The sequence below is a fragment of the Staurois parvus genome, unplaced genomic scaffold (assembly GCF_062004578.1).
Source record: "Staurois parvus isolate SC_StPar_1 unplaced genomic scaffold, SC_StPar_1.0 ptg000365l, whole genome shotgun sequence".
Taxonomy (NCBI): Eukaryota; Metazoa; Chordata; class Amphibia; order Anura; family Ranidae; genus Staurois; species Staurois parvus.
The window spans coordinates 6,806,458-6,828,715 of record NW_028318161.1 but is presented as its reverse complement, the minus strand read 5'-3'; the positions used below and the strand labels follow the sequence as shown (position 1 = coordinate 6,828,715).

Below are 22,258 nucleotides of genomic sequence, written 5' to 3'. Positions count from 1 at the left end.
AGGCGAAGCATGAGAAAAATAGTGCCCATCTTGCTTGTTGTCGCTGTTCTCAGGTACTCTAGGTTTTTGTGGTCGGTAAAGATAAGAATAGGATGGGCTGCTCCCTCTAGTAAGTAGCGCCATTCTTCTAGTGCTGCCTTGATGGCAAGTAACTCCCTGTCTCCCACTTCGCAATTCCTTTCAGAAATACTCAATTTCCGAGAGAAGAAAGCGACAGGATGCAGGAGGGATTTGGGCCCCTGCCTTTGTGACAAGATGGCTCCTACTGCGTTCTCCGAAGCATCAACTTCAAGGATGAAGGCCAGAGCAGGGTCTGGATGTTTTAGAATGGGTGCGGTCGTGAACATAGTCTTCAACTGCTCAAAGGCTGTTTGGGCCTCAGAAGTCCATTTGAAGGGAATATGTTGCCTGGTGAGCTGTGTCACTGGTGCTAGGATTCCAGAGAAGTCCTTGATATACTTCCTATAGAAGTTTGCGAATCCTATAAAGCGCGGCACTGCTTTCCTGTCTTCAGGGATAGGCCATTCTAAGACGGCGGACACCTTCTGAGGGTCCATAGAGATGCCTGCCTTCAAGGGTGATCACCAGCCCAAGAAATTGGATAGATTGCATTTCTCGGCTTTTGCATAGAGGTGATGCTGACGTAGTCTATCTAGTGTCTTCTTCACATGGTCACGATGACTTTCAATGGAACATGAAAAAACCAAGATGTCATCCAGATAAACGATCAAAAATAGGTCCAGGTAGTCCCGAAATGCATCATTTACCAGGTGTTGAAAAGTTGCTGGGGCAAAGACCAAAAGGCATTACTAAATATTCAAAATGCCCGAATCTGGTTCGGAAGGCTGTCTTCCATTTGTCCCCTTCCCGAATTCTCACCAGATTGTAAGCACCCCTCAGATCTAACTTGGAGAATAAACATTCTCCTCGTAACCTTTGGAATAATTCGGGGATCAATGGCAGGGGATAACGGTTTTTGACCGTGATCTTGTTCAAGTCCCGATAGTCTATACAGGGTCTCAAAGTGCCATCCTTCTTTTCTACAAAGAATATGCCGGCTCCTGCTGGTGAAGTAGATGTCCGAATGAACCCTTTTTCCAAGGTTTCGTCTATATACCCCCAGAGGACTTTTAATTCGACTTCGGATAGAAGGTAAATTCTACCGAAAGGAATTTCGGCGCCAGGCAGGAGCTCAATTGGACAGTCATAGGGACGATGCTGAGGAAGGGTATTGGCACTCTTTTTGTTGAACACATCCAGATACTCGTGGTTCGCCGTAGGGACCAGCTTCATGGTTTCAGGATCAGAATGGATACTGAGAAGAGGAGTTGTCACACCCGTTTCTTTGGGAGTACAGTGAGTCAGGCAATATTCCGAAGGGAAAGAGATCTCTCCAGACAACCAATTGATGGTTGGGTTATGAGCTTTTAACCAAGGCATACCGAGAATAATTGGAAAAATTAGGGAGGTGATAATATCCAGACATAGGAATTCTTGGTGTCCAGAAAGAGAATAGCAAAATATTGGCAAGGTTTCTTGTGTTACAGGACCAGAACTGATACCAGACCTGTCTGCCAGATGAACTGCAAGCCTTTGAGTTTTAGTGCGGAGGGGAATCTGATTCTGAGTGGCAAAACGAGAGTCCATAAAGCAGCTACAGGCACCTGAGTCGATGATGGCCGGGACCATGATAGTCCTTTCGGCCAGTTGTAGTTGCAGATGGAAAAAGAGGTGTGTCCGGTTTGTTCCCTGAGGATGCATCATGTAGAAGCAGTTGGGAGGAGGTTTGTGAGGTTTTAATCGGGCAGGTAGCCACAAAATGTCCTGCTTCACCACAATAGAGGCAGAGATTAGACTTCTGCCGTCGGAGGCGTTCAGCTGCGGATAACTGTGGTCTCCAAAAGCTCTTTCTAGCCGGATTGGTGGGTGATTCAGACGAGACAACCTTCGTAGCGGGCCCAACTTCAGGGCATAACAGAAGTTTCCCACTAGTCTTTTCATTCGACCTTTCCCGGATCCGGCGGTCAATATGGATCGTTAAGTCGATCAGACTCTCCCCACTCGGGCAAGCTCATCCTTCAGGGTGTCAGAAAGACCAAAACGGAACTGATAACGGAGAGCAGACTCGTTCCACTGAGTATCGGAGCTCCAGATACGGAAGTCCGTGACATAATCCTCCACAGGCCTTTGGCCTTGTTGTAATTTACTGATCATGGATTCCGCAGTTTGGCACCGGAAGGGATCTGCGTAGATCTGTGCCATTGCTGAAAAGAAAGAATCCACAGAGGTTAGTGCTGGATCATGCTGTTCATGAAGAAAATATGCCCAGGACTGGGGTTCATTTCTAAGAAGGGTGATGACAAACCCCACTTGAGTATTTGGTGAGGAGAAGGTCCTGGGGAGCAGGGAAAAATATAACTCACAGGAGCTACGAAAAGTCCTGAACTTTTGGCGATCTCCTGTAAAGAACTCAGGCATAGGTACCCGGGGTTCTGGTAGGACAGAGGTTTCAAGGAACATACTGGTCTCTGTCTGAGTAGCTGTACCAAAGGTTACTGTGTCTGGGAGGACATTAGAATCGGTTCGCAGTTTACTCTCCAGGTGTTTGAAATTTCTTTGCATGTCGTGAATCACGTTGAACAAAGAAGTCACAGCTTGGCAAATGTCCCCCAGTTGTGAGGCCTCCCTTTCAGACTCCATCATTGGCTGACTGGTACTGTCACGTACCTGATGGGAGACTGAATTGACGAGGTCGGCCTCACTTGTGTCACTAGCCCTGACCCCGCTGAAGTTGGAACAGAGGGAGTCTAGAGACCAGGGGGACAAGAGCGCCAGAGGTTTGCTTGTGGCTCTTGCAGATGATGACCTTGGTAGGCAGGATATCCTCTGATTTGGGTACTGTAGCAATAGACCAGGCAGGTATAGTGGATTGCCAGTGCCCTGATGATCGGTACCCAGCAGTGCCACCCACCAGTTCCGCCCACTTGTGCCCAGCAGTGCAGCCACCTGTGCCCAGCAGTGCACCCACCTGTGCCACCCAGCAGTGCCACACACCTATGCCCAGCATTGCCATCCAGAAGTGCCACCTACCTGTGCCCAGCAGTGCCACCCACCTGTGCCCACCATTGCCACCCATCTGTGCCCACCAGTTCCGCCCACTTGTGCCCAGCAGTGCAGCCACCTGTGCCCAGCAGTGCAACCACCTGTGCCACCCAGCATTGCCATCCAGAAGTGCCACCTACCTGTGCCCAGCAGTGCTACCCACCTGTGCCCACCAGTGCCACCCATCTGTGCTCACCAGTGCAGCCTAGCAGTGCTGCCAGTCAGTGCCCAGCAGTTGTGCCAGTCAGTGCCCAGCAGTTGCGCCAGTCAATGCCCAATAGTGCTGCCAGTCAATACCTAGCAGTGCCACCAGTCAGTGCCCAGCAGTGATGCCAGTCAGTGCCCAGCAGTGATGCCAGTCAGTGCCACCTATCAGCGCTGCCTATCAGTGTCGCCTATCCATGCCATCTCATTAGTGCTGCCTATAAGTGCCCGTCAGTGCTGCCTATCAGTGCTCATAAGTGCTGCATCACCGCACATCAGTGAAGGAGAAAAATTACCTGTTTGCAAAATTTTATAATAGAAACAAAAATACTTTTTTTTCAAATTTTTTGCATTTTTTTTTTATAGCACAAAACGTAAAACACCCAGCGAGGAGTAAATACCACCAAAAGAAAGCTCTATTTGTGAGAAAAAAATGATAAAAATTTCATATGGGTACAATCGCATGACCGCGCAATTGTCAATCAAAGTGCGACAGCGCTGAAAGCTGAAAATTGACCTGGTAAAGAAGGGGGTATAAGTACCCTGTAGGCAAGTGGTTAAAAAAGTGACAGCTGCTTTGAAAGAGAAAAAAACCCTGTATGCTGAGTCAAGGGGGTTTGAGGGAAGGGCAGTAAATATGGGTGTAACATGGTGCAAAAGATGGAATTAGTCTTTAAAACTCCTCTACATGTACTAGCAATACTGATTTTTTGCTGACATGTAAGAAATAACATTTTATGATTAGATCCTGCTTGGGCTGCCTTTCAATCAACAGGCAGGAAAAAAATGTAAATATGATGGGAGGGGATCAGTTGCAGCAAGTAATATGAATTTTTGAATCCTGAAACATGTAGAACATTTATATACATCTACAAATAATCAAGAGGGGCCAGAACAAACCTTGTACATTTGCATCAGCCCCTGCCCTCAAGGAGCTTACAATCTAAGGTCCCTATCTTACATGCATACATATGAAGTACAATTTAAAGAAAAGCCAGTAAATCTATCAGCATATCTTTTGGAGTGTGGGAGGAAACCTGAATACCCAAAGGAAACCCATGCAAGCACTTGGAGTACATGCCAGCTCAATGCAGGTAGTGTTCTGGTTGGGATTCCAACCAAGGATGCCAGTCCTGCAAGGCAAAAGTGCTAACTACTAAGCCACTCTGCTGCTGTTATTATGCTTTAAGTGTAATTTTACAGTTTTTACCACTACTGCAGCATGCTTGGCATAAAATGGCAATAGACAGCTGGCATATGAGGGCAGGATATATTAAGACAGCAAAACAATGTCCCAAGGCTAGTCTACAAGGACATAAGTCAGGTCCATAAATATTGGGACATTGACACAATTCTAACATATTTGGGACATATTTGGGACAATTGGCTTCTCAGCTGTTCCATGGCCAGGTGTGTGTTATTCCCTCATTATCCCAATTACAATGAGCAGATAAAAGGTCCAGAGTTAATTTCAAGTGTGCTATTTGCATTTGGAATCTGTTGCTGTCAACTCTTAAGATGAGATCCAAAGAGCTGTCACTATCAGTGAAGCAAGCCATCATTAGGCTGAAAAAACAAAACAAACCCATCAGAGAGATAGCAAAAACATTAGGCGTGGCCAAAACAACTGTTTGGAACATTCTTAAAAAGAAGGAACGCACCGGTGAGCTCAGCAACACCAAAAGACCCGGAAGACCACGGAAAACAACTGTGGTGGATCACCGAAGAATTCTTTCCCTGGTGAAGAAAACACCCTTCACAACAGTTGGCCAGATCAAGAACACTCTCCAGGAGGTAGGTGTATGTGTGTCAAAGTCAACAATCAAGAGAAGACTTCACCAGAGTGAATACGGAGGGTTCACCACAAGATGTAAACCATTGGTGAGCCTCAAAAACAGGAAGGCCAGATTAGAGTTTGCCAAACGACATCTAAAAAAGCCTTAACAGTTCTGGAACTGTATAGTGCCAAAAATGTTAGAATTCTGTCGATGTCGCAATATTTATGGACCTGACTGTATAGCCCCAATCTGTTCACCCTACAGACCTTTAGTTGTTGATGTCATTCCAGTCAGCAAGTAAAGTTCTAAAATGTATGTAGCATCCTCCTAAAGAGGTGCTAGGTGTAGGTAGAAAAGATTTATGGTGTGTTTTGATAGGTAAATTCACATTGTAGACAGTGTAAATATAATTGTTGCTAGGTAAAAGCATAACTTGCATACTATAATCAGTGTTGCTGTGTTCTGCTAGTGAGGTCTACTCAGTTTGCTCAGCTGCGGTCAGCCTGATAGCTCCCTCTGCATTCAGAAAGCTTGAGAAGTTTCTGGATCACAGGTGTGGAGCTATTCAGATGTCAGCATCAATATTAATATAGTCCCAGCCTATCTCAGAGAGACTGGTTCTGAAGGCATGCTGGGTTCCTATATATATTCAATGAGCACACTGAGTTCTGGGTCTTTCCTGCATAGGATTGTTCCAGCCTGGAGAGGGCAGGCTGTGGCATCTACTGCCGTAGGCCTCAGGTAGACGACCTGAGGGCCTGAATACTGAGACCCTAGTTCTACTAAAGCTGACTGAGTGGCCCTCTACTGGTCTGAGCCCTTAGCTCAGGCATAGGCAGAGCTTAGAACCCTCCCCTCCTGAAGACTGCTGGGATGTATGATGTCATTTGCCTAGGCATGGAAACCAGGAAGTAACAGAAGAAATGTAAAAGGTTTAAAACAAGTAAATATGATATACTTCCCTATCTATTTACTAATGTTAGCAGCATAAGGATTACAAATAGTCCATGTTGACTGAGAGAGTGAAGTTCCACTGTAACCCCCTCTGGTGCTAAGGAGTCAGCTGCAGGTCTAGCTGAAGGGGACACTAGCTGGTGTTCTGAAGAGCTTTGTTCATTTAATCTCCCACTTCAAGGGACTGTGTTCAAGCTTGCTACTACTATTACTACTGCTGCCTTTGTCATGGCTTATCCGAAAGAATACTTAAAGTCCTCAACTGTACATAGCTTCATAGTTTCTGTTTTCGACGTATCCCACCTAAGGCCCCTTTCACACTGACGATTCGATCGGATCCGCCTGACAGTTTTTCAGGTGGACCCGATTGGACCATCCATGGAGTGGTGGGTGTCAGAGAACAAGTGTCCATTTCACCCCTTGCCATTCGATTCGATCCTGTATGCTAAAAACAGTTGGATGGGGATCCGTTCCCCATCCATCCGGTGGATCGGATTGCATAACAGTCAGGTGGAAACGGACAGGCGGTCAGTTTCCATCCGACTGCCCCTACAAAACAGCGGGCTGTGTCTGAGCAGACACAGACCTGTGATCCACTTGCTCAGCAGGGATCAACAGAGAGATCCCCCAATGAGCAAGCAGATCAGCTGACGGGTCTGCCCCATCTGAAAGGGGCCTAATTCCTCATCACCATCCAAGTTCTGCAAAAAAAAAAAGCAACACTCCTAGACTGGTCATTGAAGCAACGTGTGAATGAGCCTATGGGGTTTATTTACTAAAGCTGGAGAGTCCAAAATCAGACTCCCTTCTGCATAGAAACCAATCAGCTTCCAGGTTTCATTGCCAAAGCTTCATTGAACAAGCTGAGGTTAGAAGCTGATTGGTTTCTATGCAGAAGGGAGTCTGATTTTGGACTCTCCAGCTTTAGTAAATAAACCCCTATGTGTCTAGCTGTGGGGCAAAGCTTTTGTGGAAGACGTGGACAGTATTCCTGCGACTCCTATGGGAGTAGCGCTACATGTACACAAACTTTACGGAGTAAAACAAAGTTATGGGTCCGAAAACAGTTTACAGATTGCAAGTGGATTTCCATTATCCAGAGAATGACATTAGAGAAATTGCTGTTTCTGTGAATTTGCATCTAGATTCTGTGATTATTTTCATCACCTATATCAAATATTTCTGTCACACTGCACTATTGAATGAGGACAAGGCTCATCGGAAAAACAGGGCCTGGGTGTTATTCTGCTTTAAAGCGCAGTGGCGCTCCTTACCGTACTTTGCTGTTAGCATTCCACTAGAAGGAATTTCAGGAATTTCAGGCAGACTATATGGATCCAGATTCCAAGGATCTCCTGCATGTAGCGGAGGGGCAGCCTGGCCGCTCAGACATGAACAGCTGTGGCACAAAGCTCACATTCCATCTCAGGCTCACAAGGGGGTCACCGTGAATGGGGAACAGATACTTCTATAGTTCTGGCTCTGGCTGACTAATACAAATTGCTTTAAATCATTTGCATTTTCATAATCCCTGTGAATTGCATCATTTCACTCTTCTCTTTTTAAAAATCAGCAATGGTGAGATTCACTCTCTTTCTTCATCCCATTATATGCCCAATCTGGATTTGACCTTAGGATCTCAGAACCTCTATTTGTCCCTTCCTGCACAGGAGCAGCCTAAGTAGAGTGGGTGCATGGCAGCAGAAGCACTTGATTCACAGAGATATAGCAGCAACTGTTCATTTTGGGCAGTGATAGGTGTCATTGTAAGGTAAACATTATGCTGATGTTGTTTTGGGGATTCATTTAGATTAATAACATATTAAGGGCTCATTCTGATGTGTGCCAACCCTTGCCACCCCTCTGAAAAGCAATCCATGGTTAATTGCTTTTCATAGTTGGCAAGCGATTAGGAGGCTTTAGCCACCTCCTCACTGCCTGTTTTAACCCTAAAAAGCCTGAACCACCACACCACAGCTGCTTTAACACTCAAAGGGATTGGCTTTGGCAGGGGTACTGCCTGCCAAATGTGACATGTGGTTTAATTTTTCTTGTGGCCCCCAAGCCCTGAATAGTTACATGCCCATGGCTCAACCTCATGCTTTTACCACCTTCTGGCCATCCCTCTGAAAAAGCCCTAACTGAACAGTAGTGAACAAACTCCCATGCAAATCACAATCTTGCATTACTCCACTGATGAAATAAAAAATTTGAGGGAATTAAGGCTTTTTTGTATAGTAGTACCATGCAATCCAGTTGCTATGTGTTTTTGTAAGTAGTGCATGCACTACTTTTGGTGCAGTCAGGCGTGATTTCAGCCCATTCAAAAGACTAGACTGAAATCACACTGCAAGCGGATTGCATGTGAATCTCACAGGAATGCACAGCGTGTTCCTTTGTGATTCATGGTGTGAACACAGTACGGCAATCCTCTTCATCACAATAGTCCTTCTGCATCATTTTGGTCAGGCAGGAATTGCCAAGTTTCTGGATCCCTCTGAATACACCTTCAGATAAATATCTACCATTTTTTTAAACGAATATATCCGCTGCAAATCTTCAATAGAGCTGAGCTTCTGTCCAGAATTGTTGCAGAATAAGAGACATTTTGGTGTAAGATAAAAATCAAATTAAAGCCTAAGCTTGGTTTAAAAAAGAACAGCATAAGGGATATTACTTACCTTCAATGTGATGTGTCCCTTGTGCTGCTGTTCCTGGTTTAGCAAAAACCTCTCTCTTCCAGTGCTCCCCCCACTTCTGCAATCTTTGGGGGCGACAGGGGTTAATAGAACTGAGGGAGATGTCTGCCCTTTCCACCCAGCTCCTCTATTCATAGGAGTTGCACTATAGCTTCTATGAATGAAACACGGTTAATACATGGAGGGGGTGAACCCTTCTATCATTTGCAGGTCCTCGATTCACAGATCCGTTTTCATTCATAGAAGCTGTAGTACTGACTGCTATGAATAGAGGAGCTGGGTGGAAAGGGTGGGAATAGTTAGGCACTGTTGATGACTGTCTGTCACAGCTCTACTACGAACCCAGCCGCACCAGAACATTAATGTGGCAGGATGATGTCTCCCAAATCAGGACACAGTAGCACAGGAGGCACATTACATTGAAGGTGGGCAATATGGCTTGTGCTGATTCTTTATTTTTTAAGCACACTTAGGCTGGCCATACACTATACAATTTTCTGTTCAATTTCTGCCCAATTTCCTTTAGATTTACCTTCAACTATGTAGTGCCAGGGCCTGCCTAATTGGATACAACTGAAAGTGTTGTTTAGGTTTGACCTCATATTATATGGTTTTTGGTAAATCTAAAGCAAAATTCTCAAGAAAATTGTATAATGTATGACCAGCCTTAGGCCATAAATGAAACAGAAAAATTGTGTAAGAATTAAAGTAGCACTTTAGGGAAAACTTTTTTTTCCGCAGCCATACAGGTTCATAAAGATCATTAATGACATGCAACCTAGAGTTTTTCTTTGTTTATCCAGTAGGTGAAAGGAAAAAAAGACTAACAGATTCCTCCATCCACTCAAGCAAGGTGGATGGAGGAACCCTCCTCCACTTCTGGGACATTGTGTTCTGACAGCGACTCCTGCTGCTGCCAGAATACTCTGATCGACAAATGTTTCCCCAGCGTGTCTCTTTGACAAGTCAATTTAACGATACATTTCTGTCGAACAGGGAGGGTCCAACATGGATCAGAATTTGTCCATTCCCTGCACAACCAGCCAAATTGTGATCGTCTATGCCCAGCTTAAGTCACTGACATTGCTCAGCACCCCCATTCCATGTATTACCTTGCATCCTCAGTCACTGTACCATGTATTGGTTTTCACTGGATTCATACTGATGCGATGCCGAATTCACAGCGGTTTCTGTGAGAATTCCACAACGCATCACAATCGCACCCCATTCATCCGAACCACTGCGGGTGTGTATATTACATTAACAACATCACGAAATCGGTCCACAAAACACAGTGGGATGTACAGAATCTGATCGCATAGGTGTGAATACCCATGTGATCTGATTCTAGTGCAGACCAAAAAAAGGGTCCTGCACCTTTTTGGTGTGAATGCAGTGCGATTTGAGCCATACAAAATGTATGGCTCAAATTGCACCACACAGAATTCGCATGTGATTTGCACAGGAATGCGGTGCGGTTCCTGTGTGAATCACGTGATGTACCGCACCGCACAAGTGTGAACCCGGGCTCAGTCTCTGTTCTCTCACTCCCAGTTTCTGTGCCCTGTATTGTTCTGTACCCCCAGTGCCTGTGCTCTGTATTGTTCTGTACCCCCAGTGCCTGTGCCCTGTATTGTTCTGCACCCCCAGTGCCTGTGCTCTGTATTGTTCTGTACCCCCAGTGCCTGTGCCCTGTATTGTTCTGCACCCCCAGTGCCTGTGCCCTGTATTGTTCTGTACCCCCAGTGCCTGTGCCCTGTATTGTTCTGCACCCCCAATGCCTGTGCTCTGTATTGTTCTGTACCCCCAGTGCCTGTGCCCTGTATTGTTCTGTACCCCCAGTGCCTGTGCCCTGTATTGTTCTGCACTCCCAGTGCCTGTGCTCTGTATTGTTCTGCACCCCCAGTGCCTGTGCTCTGTATTGTTCTGTACCCCCAGTGCCTGTGCTCTGATGAAGTCACGAGGTCACGTGACGCAACGCGTCGACGGCTTGACGTGGTGACGCACTTCCGGCGTGGCGCCATTTTGGAACACCTTCTGAGGTCTATGCTTACACCCAGCATATGGGGAAAACGCGATTTGTCTTTTGGCCCATGTGAGTGTGTTTTTCTTCGTTTTTATGACTTTTAATAAACAGTTTTACACTATGGAGGATATGTCTTTATATCTTATGGGGATCTGAGCTGGGACACATCCGGCTTACTGGCCCGCAAGGACATCAGAGGAGAGGTGGAAGCTGCAGAGACATCTTTATGATCCAGCATTAAGAGGAGCCTACCCCAGTCTTGTGGGTGTGAGTCTACATTAAGCGCTGTGGCCCTGTAGGGTCGCAGGCTGGAGGTGAGAGGCCACTCTAGCCATTCTAGGATCACATTCGAGGGTTTGTGGGTTCATACACATTCCCCTATTTTGCATGCCTAAGAGGAATGTGACACGGATCACTGGATTTTTATGTGTGGATTAGTTTGCAGTGTTCTATTGTGTGCACTAAGGACTTCACATATTTTGGCTGTGCACATGCTGATTTCCTCACTATTGTAGGACGTTGATAATATCGAGACATAAGTTATCCCACGGGTGACCGTGTGAATATATTGTATATATGTTCTAGCGCTACATCATTTTTACATGTATATGATTATTGTCTGCCTGGTATAAGATTGGATGTTAGCAGCTGCAGAATACTTTGTGCATACCAGTTAGTAGTTGCGTGTACCTGCATAAGAGCGCAAAAGGATTTCTCTTATTACTGTGCTCTGTATTGTTCTGTACCCCCAGTGCCTGTGCCCTGTATTGTTCTGCACTCCCAGTGCCTGTGCTCTGTATTGTTCTGTACCCCCAGTGCCTGTGCTCTGTATTGTTCTGCACCCCCAGTGCCTGTGCCCTGTATTGTTCTGCATCCCCTGTGCCTGTGCTCTGTATTGTTCTGCATCCCCTGTGCCTGTGCTCTGTATTGTTCTGCACCCCCAGTGCCTGTGCCCTGTATTGTTCTGCACCCCCAGTGCCTGTGCCCTGTATTGTTCTGCACCCCCAGTGCCTGTGCCCTGTATTGTTCTGCACCCCCAGTGCCTGTGCCCTGTATTGTTTTGTACTCACCCAAGTTCTGAAAACCAGTTTCTGTTTTCTGTATTTTGTTGCATGTCCAGCTCCTCTGTTCTGTATTGCTCCACTTGTCCTTGTTCTTTGTCCCCCAGTTCCTGTGCTTTGCATTTCTCTTTACCTGAAGTCCCTGCATTGCTCTGTGCCTATAGTTCCTTCACCCCCCCCCCCCCCTCTATATTGCTCTGTACCACCAGTCCCTGCATTGCTTTGTGTCTCTACGTTACTGTGAACTCCCAGTCCATATATTTCTCTGCACTGCTGTGTATCCACAGTCCCTGTATTGCTCTTTATTTCCAGTCCCTGCATTGCCATGTACTCCTAATCCATGCATTGCTCTATACCCCCAATCTCTGCATTGCTTTGTACTCCCAGTCCTGCATTGTTCTGTACCTACAGTCCCTGCATTGCTGTCTACCCCTAGTCCCTGTATTGCTCTGTACTCCCAGCTGTGCTTTCTTCTGTACTTCTAGTCCCTGCATTGCTCTGTACTTCTAGTCCATGTATTGCTGTGCATTGCTCTGTACTCTCAGTTCCTGTATTGTTCTATACTCCTAGTCCATGCATTGCTCTGTACCCCAATCTCTGCATTGTTTTGTACTCACAGTCCTGCATTGTTCTGTACCTACAGTCCCTGCATTGCTGTCTACCCATAGTCCCTGTATTGCTGTGCATTGCTCTGTACTCCCAGCTGTGCTTTCTTCTGTATTTCTAGTCTCTGCATTGCTCTGTACTCCCAGTTCCTGTATTGCTCTGTGCCCATAGTCCCTGCATTGCTCTGTACCCCCAGTCCTTGCATGGTTTTCCAGCCCCAGTCCCTGTATTGTTGTTCATTGCTGTACACTACTAGTCCCTGTATTGCTGTGCATTGCTCTGTACTCAAGGTCCCTGCATAGCTGTACATTGCACTGTTCTCCCAGTTTCTGCATTGCTGTACACCCCTAGTCCCTGCATTGCTCTGTACCTACAGTCTCTGCAGTCCTCTCCACCCCCAGTCCCTGTATCACTGTGCATTGCTCTGTACTCCCAGTCCCTGTATGTCTGTGCACTCTTCTTACATATAGTCCATGCGTTGCTCTGTACGTCTAGTCCCTGTATTGCTGTTCATTGCTCTGTACACCCTGTCCCTGTATTTCTGTGCACTCTTCTGTACTTCTAGTCCATGTGTTGCTCTGTACTTCTAGTCCCTGTATTGCTGTGCATTGCTCTGTACTCCCAGTCCCTGTATTGCTGTGCACTGTTCTGTACTTATTACTCTGCTGCTGGTTTCTGCATTGCTCTGTACTCCGGTGTTGCTGTCCGTGTTTTGCAGTGCATTACTCACTACTCCCAGTCCCTGCATTGGTCTGTACCCAGTTTCTGTATTGTGCTATACCACTAAGTCCCTGCAGTTCTTTGAATTCATAGTCCTGGTATTGATGTGCATTGCACTACAGTGAAGGAAATAAGTATTTGATCCCCTGCTGATTTTCTTTCTTTGCCCACTCACAAAGAAATGATCAGTCTAAAAATCGAATGGTAGGTGTATTGTAACACTGAGACAGAATAGCAACACAAAATTCAAAAGAAATACATGTCTAACAAATGATGCACTGATTTGCATGTTCATGAGGGAAATATGTATTTGATCCCCTATCATTCAGCAGGATTTCTGGCTACCAGGTGTCTTTCATACAGGTAACAAGCTGAGATTAGAAGCAGTCTCTTAAAGGGAGTACTGCTAATCTCATTTTGTTACCTATATAAAAGACACCTGTCCACAGGAGCAATCAAACAATCAGATTCCAAACTCTCCACCATGGCAAAGACCAAAGAGCTGTCCAAGGATGTCAGGGACAAGATTGTAGACCTACACAAGGCTGGACTGGGCTACAAAACCATCGCCAAGCAGCTTCGTGAGAAGGTGACAACAGTTGGTGCAATCATTCGCAAATGGAAGAAACACAAAACAACTGTCAGTCCCCTAGGTCTGGTGCACCATGCAAGATCTCACCTCGTGGAGTGTCAATGATCATGAGAACAGTGAGGAAGCATCCCAGAACTACACGTGAGGACCTTGTCAATGATCTCCAGGCAGCTGGGACCACAGTCACCAAGAAAACAATTGGTAACACACTACGCCGACAAGGATTGAAATCCTGCAGTGCCCACAAGGTCCCTCTGCTCAAGAAACACAAGTCCAGGCCCATCTGAAGTTTGCAACTGAACATCTGAATGATGCAGAGGAGGGCTGGTTGAAAGTGTTGTGGTCAGATGAGACCAAAATCGTGCTCTTTGGCATCAACTCAACTCGCCGTGTTTGGAGGAGGAGGAATGCTGCCTATGACCCCAAGAACACCATCCCAACTGTCAAACATGGTGGTGGAAACATTCTGCTTTGGGGACAGGACAACTGCACCGCATCAAAGGAACTATGGACAGGGCAATGTACCGTCAAATCTTGGGTGAGAACCTTCTTCCCTCAGCCAGGGCATTGAAAATGGGTTGTGGATGAGTGTTCCAGCATGACAATGACCCAAAATACACAGCCAAGGCAACAAAGGAGTGGTTCAAGAAGAACACATTAAGGTCCTGGCGTGGCCTAGCCAGTCTCCAGACCTTAATCTGATTGAAAATCTGTGGAGGGAGCTGAAAGTTCGAGTTGCCAAACATCAGCCACCAAACCTTAATGACTTGGAGAGGATCTGCCAAGAGGAGTGGGCCAAAATCCCTCCTGAGATGTGTGCAAACCTGGTGGCCAACTACAGGAAACGTCTGACCTCTGTGATTGCCAACAAGGGATTTGCCACCAAATACTAAGTCATGTTTTGTGAAGGGGATCAAATACTTATTTCCCTCATGAACATGCAAATCAGTGCATAATTTGTTAGACATGCATTTCTTTTGAATTTGTTGTTGCTATTCTGCCTCTCAGTGTTACAATACATCTACCATTCGATTTTTAGACTGATCATTTCTTTGTGAGTGGGCAAACGTTCAAAAACAGCAGGGGATCAAATACTTATTTCCTTCACTGTATAACCCTGATTCATCTGCCCCCCCCCCCCCCCCCCCCCAGTCCCTATATTGCTCTGTACTCCCAAGTCTCTGTATTGCTGTGCATTGCTCTGTATCCTCAGTCTCTATATTCCTATATCCCCCCCAGTCTCTTGTCTTCCTTTGCCCCGCCCTCCCCCATCCCTTCAGTCCAGGTATTGCTCTGTCCTTCAGTCAGTCCCTGTGTTCCTCTCCCCTTCCCCACAGTCAGTCCCTGTGTACCCCTGCCCCCTCAGTTAGTCCCCGTGTTCCTCTGTCCCACCAGTCAGTCCCTGTGTTCCTCTGTCCCCCCAAGTCAGTCCCCATGTTGCTGTATCCCCCCAAGTCAGTCCCTGTGTTCCTCTGTGTCCCCCCAAGTCAGACCCTGTGTTGCTGTGTCCCCCCAAGTCAGTCCCCATGTTGCTGTGTCCACCCAAGTCAATCCCCCTGTTGCTGTATCCCTCCAGTCAGTCCCCGTGTTCCTCTGTCCCCCCAAGTCAGTCCCCATGTTGCTGTATCCCCCCAGTCAGTCCCTGTGTTCCTCTGTCCCCCCAGTCAGTCCCCGTGTTGCTGTATCCCTCCAGTCAGTCCCCGTGTTCCTCTGTCCCCCCAAGTCAGTCCCCGTGTTGCTGTATCCCTCCAGTCAGTCCCCGTGTTTCTCTGTCCCCCCAGTCAGTCCCCGTGTTGCTGTGTCCCCCCAAGTCTGTCCCCGTGTTGCTGTGTCCCCCCAAGTCAGTCCCCGTGTTGCTGTGTCCCTCCAGTCAGTCCCGTGTTCCTCTGTCCCCCCAGTCAGTCCCCGTGTTCCTCTGTTCCCCCAGTCAGTCCCTGTGTTCCTCTGTCCCCCCAAGTCAGTCCCCATGTTGCTGTATCCCCCCAGTCAGTCCCCGTGTTCCTCTGTCCCCCCAGTCAGTCCCCGTGTTGCTGTATCCCTCCAGTCAGTCCCCGTGTTCCTCTGTCCCCCCAAGTCAGTCCCCGTGTTGCTGTATCCCTCCAGTCAGTCCCCGTGTTGCTGTGTCCCTCCAGTCAGTCCCGTGTTCTTCTGTCCCCCCAGTCAGTCCCCGTGTTCCTCTGTCCCCCCAGTCAGTCCCGTGTTCTTCTGTCCCCCCAGTCGGTCCCCGTGTTGCTGTGTCCCCCTCAGTCGGTCCGCGTGCTGCTGTGTCCCCCCAGTCGGTCCCCGTGTTCCTCTGTCCCCCAGTCAGTCCCGTGTTCCTCTGTACCCCCAGTCAGTCCCCGTGTTCCTCTGTCCCCCTAGTCAGTCCCCGTGTTGCTCAGCCCCCCCAGTCAGTCCCCATGTTCCTCTGTCCCCCCAGTCAGTCCCCGTGTTCCTCTGTTGCCCCAGTCAGTCCCCATGTTCCTCTGTCCCCCCCAGTCAGTCCTCGTGTTCCTCTGCCCCCCCCCCCAGTCAGTCCCCGTGTTCCTCTGTCCCCCCAGTCAGTCCTCGTGTTCCTCTGCCCCCCCCCCCCAGTCTGTCCCCGTGTTCCTCTGTCCCCCCAGTCAGTCCCCGTGTTCCTCTGCCCCCCTAGTCAGTCCCCCATGTTCCTCTGTCCCCCCAGTCAGTCCCCGTGTTCCTCTGCCCCCCTAGTCAGTCCCTGTGTTCCTCTGTCCCCCCCAGTCAGTCCCCGTGTTCCTCTGTCCCCCTAGTCAGTCCCCGTGTTCCTCTGTCCCCCCCACTCAGTCCCCGTGTTCCTCTGTCCCCCTAGTCAGTCCCCGTGTTCCTCTGTCCCCCTAGTCAGTCCCCATGTTCCTCTGTCCCCCCAGTCAGTCCCCGTGTTCCTCTGTCCCCCTAGTCAGTCCCCGTGTTCCTCTGTCCCCCCCACTCAGTCCCCGTGTTCCTCTGTCCCCCTAGTCAGTCCCCGTGTTGCTCTGTCCCCCTAGTCAGTCCCCGTGTTCCTCTGTCCCCCTAGTCAGTCCCCGTGTTCCTCTGTCCCCCTAGTCAGTCCCCATGTTCCTCTGTCCCCCCAGTCAGTCCCCGTGTTCCTCTGTCCCCCTAGTCAGTCCCCGTGTTCCTCTGTCCCCCCCACTCAGTCCCCGTGTTCCTCTGTCCCCCTAGTCAGTCCCCGTGTTGCTCAGCCCCCCTGCTCCTCATACCTCAGTGCAGAGCCCTGTTCAGGGTCCCGGCAGGCTGAGGCCGCCCCTGGGTTGTCCCGTTCTGCCTATTCACGGTCTGCAGTGATTCATCTGAGCAGCTCCGGGATCTCCGGACACAGACGGCCGCCGGAGCTGAGAGGAGAGAAGAAGGGGGCCTGAGAATGATGCTGGAGCACAGGGGCCCCTCACACTGGGATGCCTGAGGGCCCCATTTATATCCACTGAAAACAGAGAACCCCATCTCACAGAACTCAGCACAGCTAGAACTGAGGACAGCCCCCTCCAGGTACAAGAACTGAAGACAGGGGCCCCACAGCTACAACTACCCAGGACAGACGACCCCCAACACAGAGGGCAGGCTACTCTCTCTACAGCACACCAGGGGCCCCTGAAATTGTGCTGCCTGGGGCCCACAGCAGCAGCTGTGAAGAGCTGAGAAGTACCCCCCCCCCTTACCTACCAGACTTAGATAGGGGCCCCAGCTACAAGCACTGAGCACAGGGGCCCCAGCTACAAGCACCGAGGACAGGGGCTCCAGCTTCGAGTACTGAGGACAGGGGCCCCAGCTACAAGCACTGAGGGCAGGGGCCCCAGCTACAAGCACTGAGGACAGGGGCTCCAGCCTGAGGACAGGGGCTCCAGCTACAAGCACCGAGGACAGGGGCTCCAGCCTGAGGACAGGGGCCCAGCTACAAGCACCGAGGACAGGGGACCCAGCTTCAAGCACTGAGGACAGGGGCCACGGCTACAAGCACCGAGGACAGGGGAGCCATCTACAAGCACCGAGGACAGGGGCCCCAGCTTCAAGTACTGAGGACAGGGGCTCTAGCCTGAGGACAGGGGCCCCAGCTACAAGCACTGAGGACAGGGGCTCCAGCCTGAGGACAGGGGCCCAGCTACAAGCACCGAGGACAGGGGACCCAGCTTCAAGCACTGAGGACAGGGGCCACGGCTACAAGCACCGAGGACAGGGGAGCCATCTACAAGCACCGAGGACAGGGGCCCCAGCTTCAAGTACTGAGGACAGGGGCTCTAGCCTGAGGACAGGGGCCCCAGCTACAAGCACTGAAGACAGGAGCCCCAGCTACAAGCACCGAGGACAGGGGCCCCAGCTACAAGCACCGAGGACAGGGGACCCAGCTACAAGCACCGAGGACAGGGGACCCAGCTTCAAGCACTGAGGACAGGGGCCCAGCTACAAGCACCAAGAACAGGGGAGCCATCTACAAGCACCAAGGACAGGGGCCCCAGCTTCAAGTACTGAGGACAGGGGCTCCAGCCTGAGGACACGGGCCCCAGCTACAAGCACTGAAGACAGGGGCCCCAGCTACAAGCACTGAGGACAGGGGACCCAGCTACAAGCACTGAGGACAGGGGACCCAGCTACAAGCACTGAGAACAGGGGCCCCAGCTGCAAGTACTGAGGATAGGGGCTGCAGCCTGAGGACAGGGGCCCCAGCTACAAGCACTGAGGACAGGGGCCCCAGCTACAAGCACTGAGGACAGGGGACCCAGCTACAAGCACTGAGGACAGGGGCCCCAGCTTCAAGTACTGAGTACAGGGGCTCCAGCTTGAGAACAGCGGCCTCTGCTTCAAGTACTGAGGAGAGGGGTCCCAGCTATGACAACAGAAGATGGGGGTCCTCTCATATTGAAATTCCCCGGAACCACAGACACTGAGGACCAGGACCCCATCTAGAAGAACTGCTGACAAGAGCCCTCAGCCCTGGTTGACCAGTTACAAGAAGTAAGAGGAGGGGGGCTTGACTTGAAAGCACTTGTTGATTGTGGAGTGAACAGAGATGCTGGGAATCCAGACCTACTACCCTGGGCCCCCCCATCACCCCTGAGCTTTTTACACAGGGACCCCCCTCGCCCCTGAGCCCTCTTACCCTGGGGCCCCCTCACCCCTGAGCCCTCTTACCCTGGGGCCCCCTATAGCTCCTAAGCCCTAGTACCCTAGGGACCCATCACTCCTGAGACTTGCTACCCTGGGGACCCTCATCATCCCTAAGTCCTGCTGCCCTGTGGATGCCCATCGCCCCTCAGCACAGCTAGCCTGGGTCCCTGTCTGCCTCATACTCTAGAGGTAAGTGCTGCCTGAACTCTGCTCCCCTAAAAGGCATTTTTTTCTGGGGTTTGGTGTGTATTTAAGAACAGTGTTGCATTGTTTTTTTTCCCTGACATATATCCACATATGATCATGCATTGGTACGACAGTATGAGCAATACCTGTGCTCCTGGAGTTTAGCATTTGTCTGCGCTGTGTGCAAAGGTTTGCACACGGGCTACAGTGAACAAATACGGAATTTACTAACAAGGGTGGGGTGCTGTGCTATAGAATGTATGCTCCAGTGTCCAAATCTACAGCAGCTAAACCGTGGGAGTCACTCAAAGAAAAGTGTACTGTTTTCTGTGGAGCTAGCATTTGTAGCATTTTTAGATGCAAATACTATATGGAAATAAAAAATGGTATCAAGCGCATATGGCTGTCATTAAAGAAGACTGTAAAAAAACAACCCTTGATTTGTCAAAAATGTCAGAGAGCCATACGCAGAGGGGTATGGTACTGCACACTGGTCAGAGTTTGAGATTGCATAGTCTGCTGCTTGGAATACAGTACTCCAGTGGCTAATACTCCTACATACTACACTTTTTTCTACAGGCATTTTTAGCATCTCTAAGTGCCAGGTAGGCAAGAATGTAATGAGCTAAGTATTTGCATGCAGTGTAAGGGCTCGTTCACACTTGACTGTTTTACCAGCACTTGCCAAACGCCCCTATAGCGTTTGGCAAGCATTGGTCCGGCGTTTGTGGAGCGTTTTTTAACGCTCGGCAAACGCCGCATGCACGGTTTAGTAGCATGGTAGGCATTTGCCGAGCGTTAAAAAGGCCCCACAAACGCCTATAATGAAGTTTAAATGGTGTTACCGCTCCGCAAACAGCCCGCAACTGCATCGCAACCGCACCGCAAACGCCGGCCGGGCGTTTGCGGAGCGGCACTATAGACTAGAATAGGAGGCTTCAACGCCTCCTGACTCGACCACAGGCGTCCGTTTTGATGTGACGCGACGTGACGCTAACGCTCCCATTAGAACAGCACCATGTGCTGCATTGTGCAGAATTGTCTGAGGCATTTGGGAAAACGCTTCCTAAACGCCTCTCTGCTGCCTGCACACAACGCTAGTGTGAACGTAGCCTAAGGGTTAGGTACTCACTTAATGTGGTAGCTGCAACTTTGGCTGACATATCTGTGTGAATGTAGATTAAGGGCTCATTCACACTAGCCGCTGCATTGCAGCGCAGCAGTTGGTATGCAGTGTGATCCAACTAAGATCAGTTCAGGAATGATGCGTTGAGCTTGGGGGATCGGACTGTTTCCTTTTTCTTTTCTTTTTTTTTTTTTACTCAAACTTTATTGATGTGTCACAAAGACGTCTCAGAAAGTTCAATTCCTGGCTTTGCGTTGCATGCAGTACTTTTTTTCAGCGTACACTGTCTGCACACCTCCGCAACGCAGGCAGATAAGGAGGAAAGGCATTTTGCGTTGTCATGTGGTGGGACTATGTTAAAATAGCTGCCCAATGCAGTCCCACCACATCTGGTGTGAATATACCCTCAGGTCTTGTTCACACTAGTCCCTGCATTGCAATACAGTGGCTGGTGTGAAGTGCATTCCTGGGGAAATCGGCACAGTGATGATGTGCTGACCTCAGCACATCGCACTGATTATTTTTTTTTACCAACTTTTTTGAGATGTCACACAGACATCTCATCAGTTCAGCTGCTGGCCATGCGGTATGAAGCAATGGATTGCACTCAGTATTTTTTTTTGTAGCACTTTGCTTTGTCATATGGTGGGACTGTGCTGGAATAGTCGCCCAATGCTGTCCTACTGCATGTGGTGTGCATGGATCCTTACAGAATGCTGAAAAGCAATATTTGTTCTTGTGTGCCATTTCAGAAAAGGAAAATTCTCCTAACAGGACTGAATACGTAAGACTGCTCGGGAGACATTTACTTCTCTGCGTACATAGAGGTTAAAGTCATAGTAAACACTGCTTGCTCACTTGTACCTACAGATCGGCTTACAATAAAGTTTACCTGTAGGTACAAGGAATATCTCCTAAATGTACACTGTTTAGGAGATATTTACTACTTCTGCAGCCAGTCATGTCACCTGCGCATGCGCACTGTGCTCTGAAGGAACACGTGCTGTCTCTACAGAGCTCTGTGCCACACTTGTGACTCCCGTGTGCATGCGTAGGAGTGACTTCATCGCAGCTTGGTCATTCAAATGGCCAGAGCCTGCAAACCCAGCAGGAAGACCAGGTGAAGATGGAAGCCCTGTCAGCTGGGACTGCGTCACGAGGGCTTCTTTTTAAAGTATGTGATGCATACTAGCACAATATGGGGGAAGATTTTTTTCATTTTAATCAGCCTTTACTACTGCTTTAACGTTTGGATAGGAGTAGGGAATAGTTAAAACCCATCAGGTTTTTTTTCTCCATCTGTTTCACAACAGGCCATGAAAGAAAACCTCTCCAAAGTGAATTAAACCCCGACAGGACAGGTGTCCCCATTGGAAGATTTCTCTACTTTTCCTGCACTGAAGACATTTAAAAAAATGGATTTTTCCTCATTGACTCTCCTCTTTTTTTACGCGTGACAGTGGTGACCAGGACAAATTAGTAAAGTGTATCTCCCAAGCAGGGACACAGACAGAAATAAAACTCTGACAGACGTTTTAACCCTTCCCCAGTTCCCCACAACTGAAAAAAAAAGTTTTGTCTTAGGACTTGTTCACCCCAGTGGCTGCATCCTGCCATTCTAACCACTCCATACACTATTCAATACCAAAAAAGTTTTGGACTTGGATTTATTAAAGGTGGCCATACACCCACCGTGCGGGCTAAAAGAGCTCTATCATGTTTCTCCATTCACAGTAAATGGTGCAGATGGACAAATCTCCCACTGTGGCTATTGTATTCTGACAGCTGGTGGTGGCGCTGAAACTCGAACTCAATTCCCAAATGGCATTTGCATGTAATTAGATGCAGGCGCTGTTTGGTAGACAATTATCTGCCCGACCCCTTCAACTTTTCAGTCGAAGGATGTCAGGTGTAGTGGAGAGCACCTACGGATCAAATTGTGGACAGATTATTACGGGCCGGATGAAACTTGCTATGTATGGCCAGTTAAACCTTTAGTTTACATTCACCTCCTGAAGCCATCTCAGTTCTCTTTTAGAAATCTCATCCAAGGTTAGCAGATGTGTTCTGTGTAACAGAATGCTAGGGATGCCAGCTTTCACCCCTC

At 48.8% G+C, this 22,258-nt stretch overlaps 1 protein-coding gene across 2 annotated transcripts in view; it reads left to right on the top strand.

Moving 5' to 3' along the window:
- The first annotated feature begins 17,024 nt into the window (after positions 1–17,024).
- Positions 17,025–22,258, top strand: part of DAB2IP (DAB2 interacting protein) — a 597,823-nt gene continuing 592,589 nt past the window's right edge. For both annotated transcript variants that reach the window (XM_089685244.1, XM_089685243.1), the window contains exon 1: positions 17,025–19,028. The gene's annotated coding sequence lies outside the window, so the exon portion shown is untranslated. The remainder of the gene's footprint in view (positions 19,029–22,258) is intronic.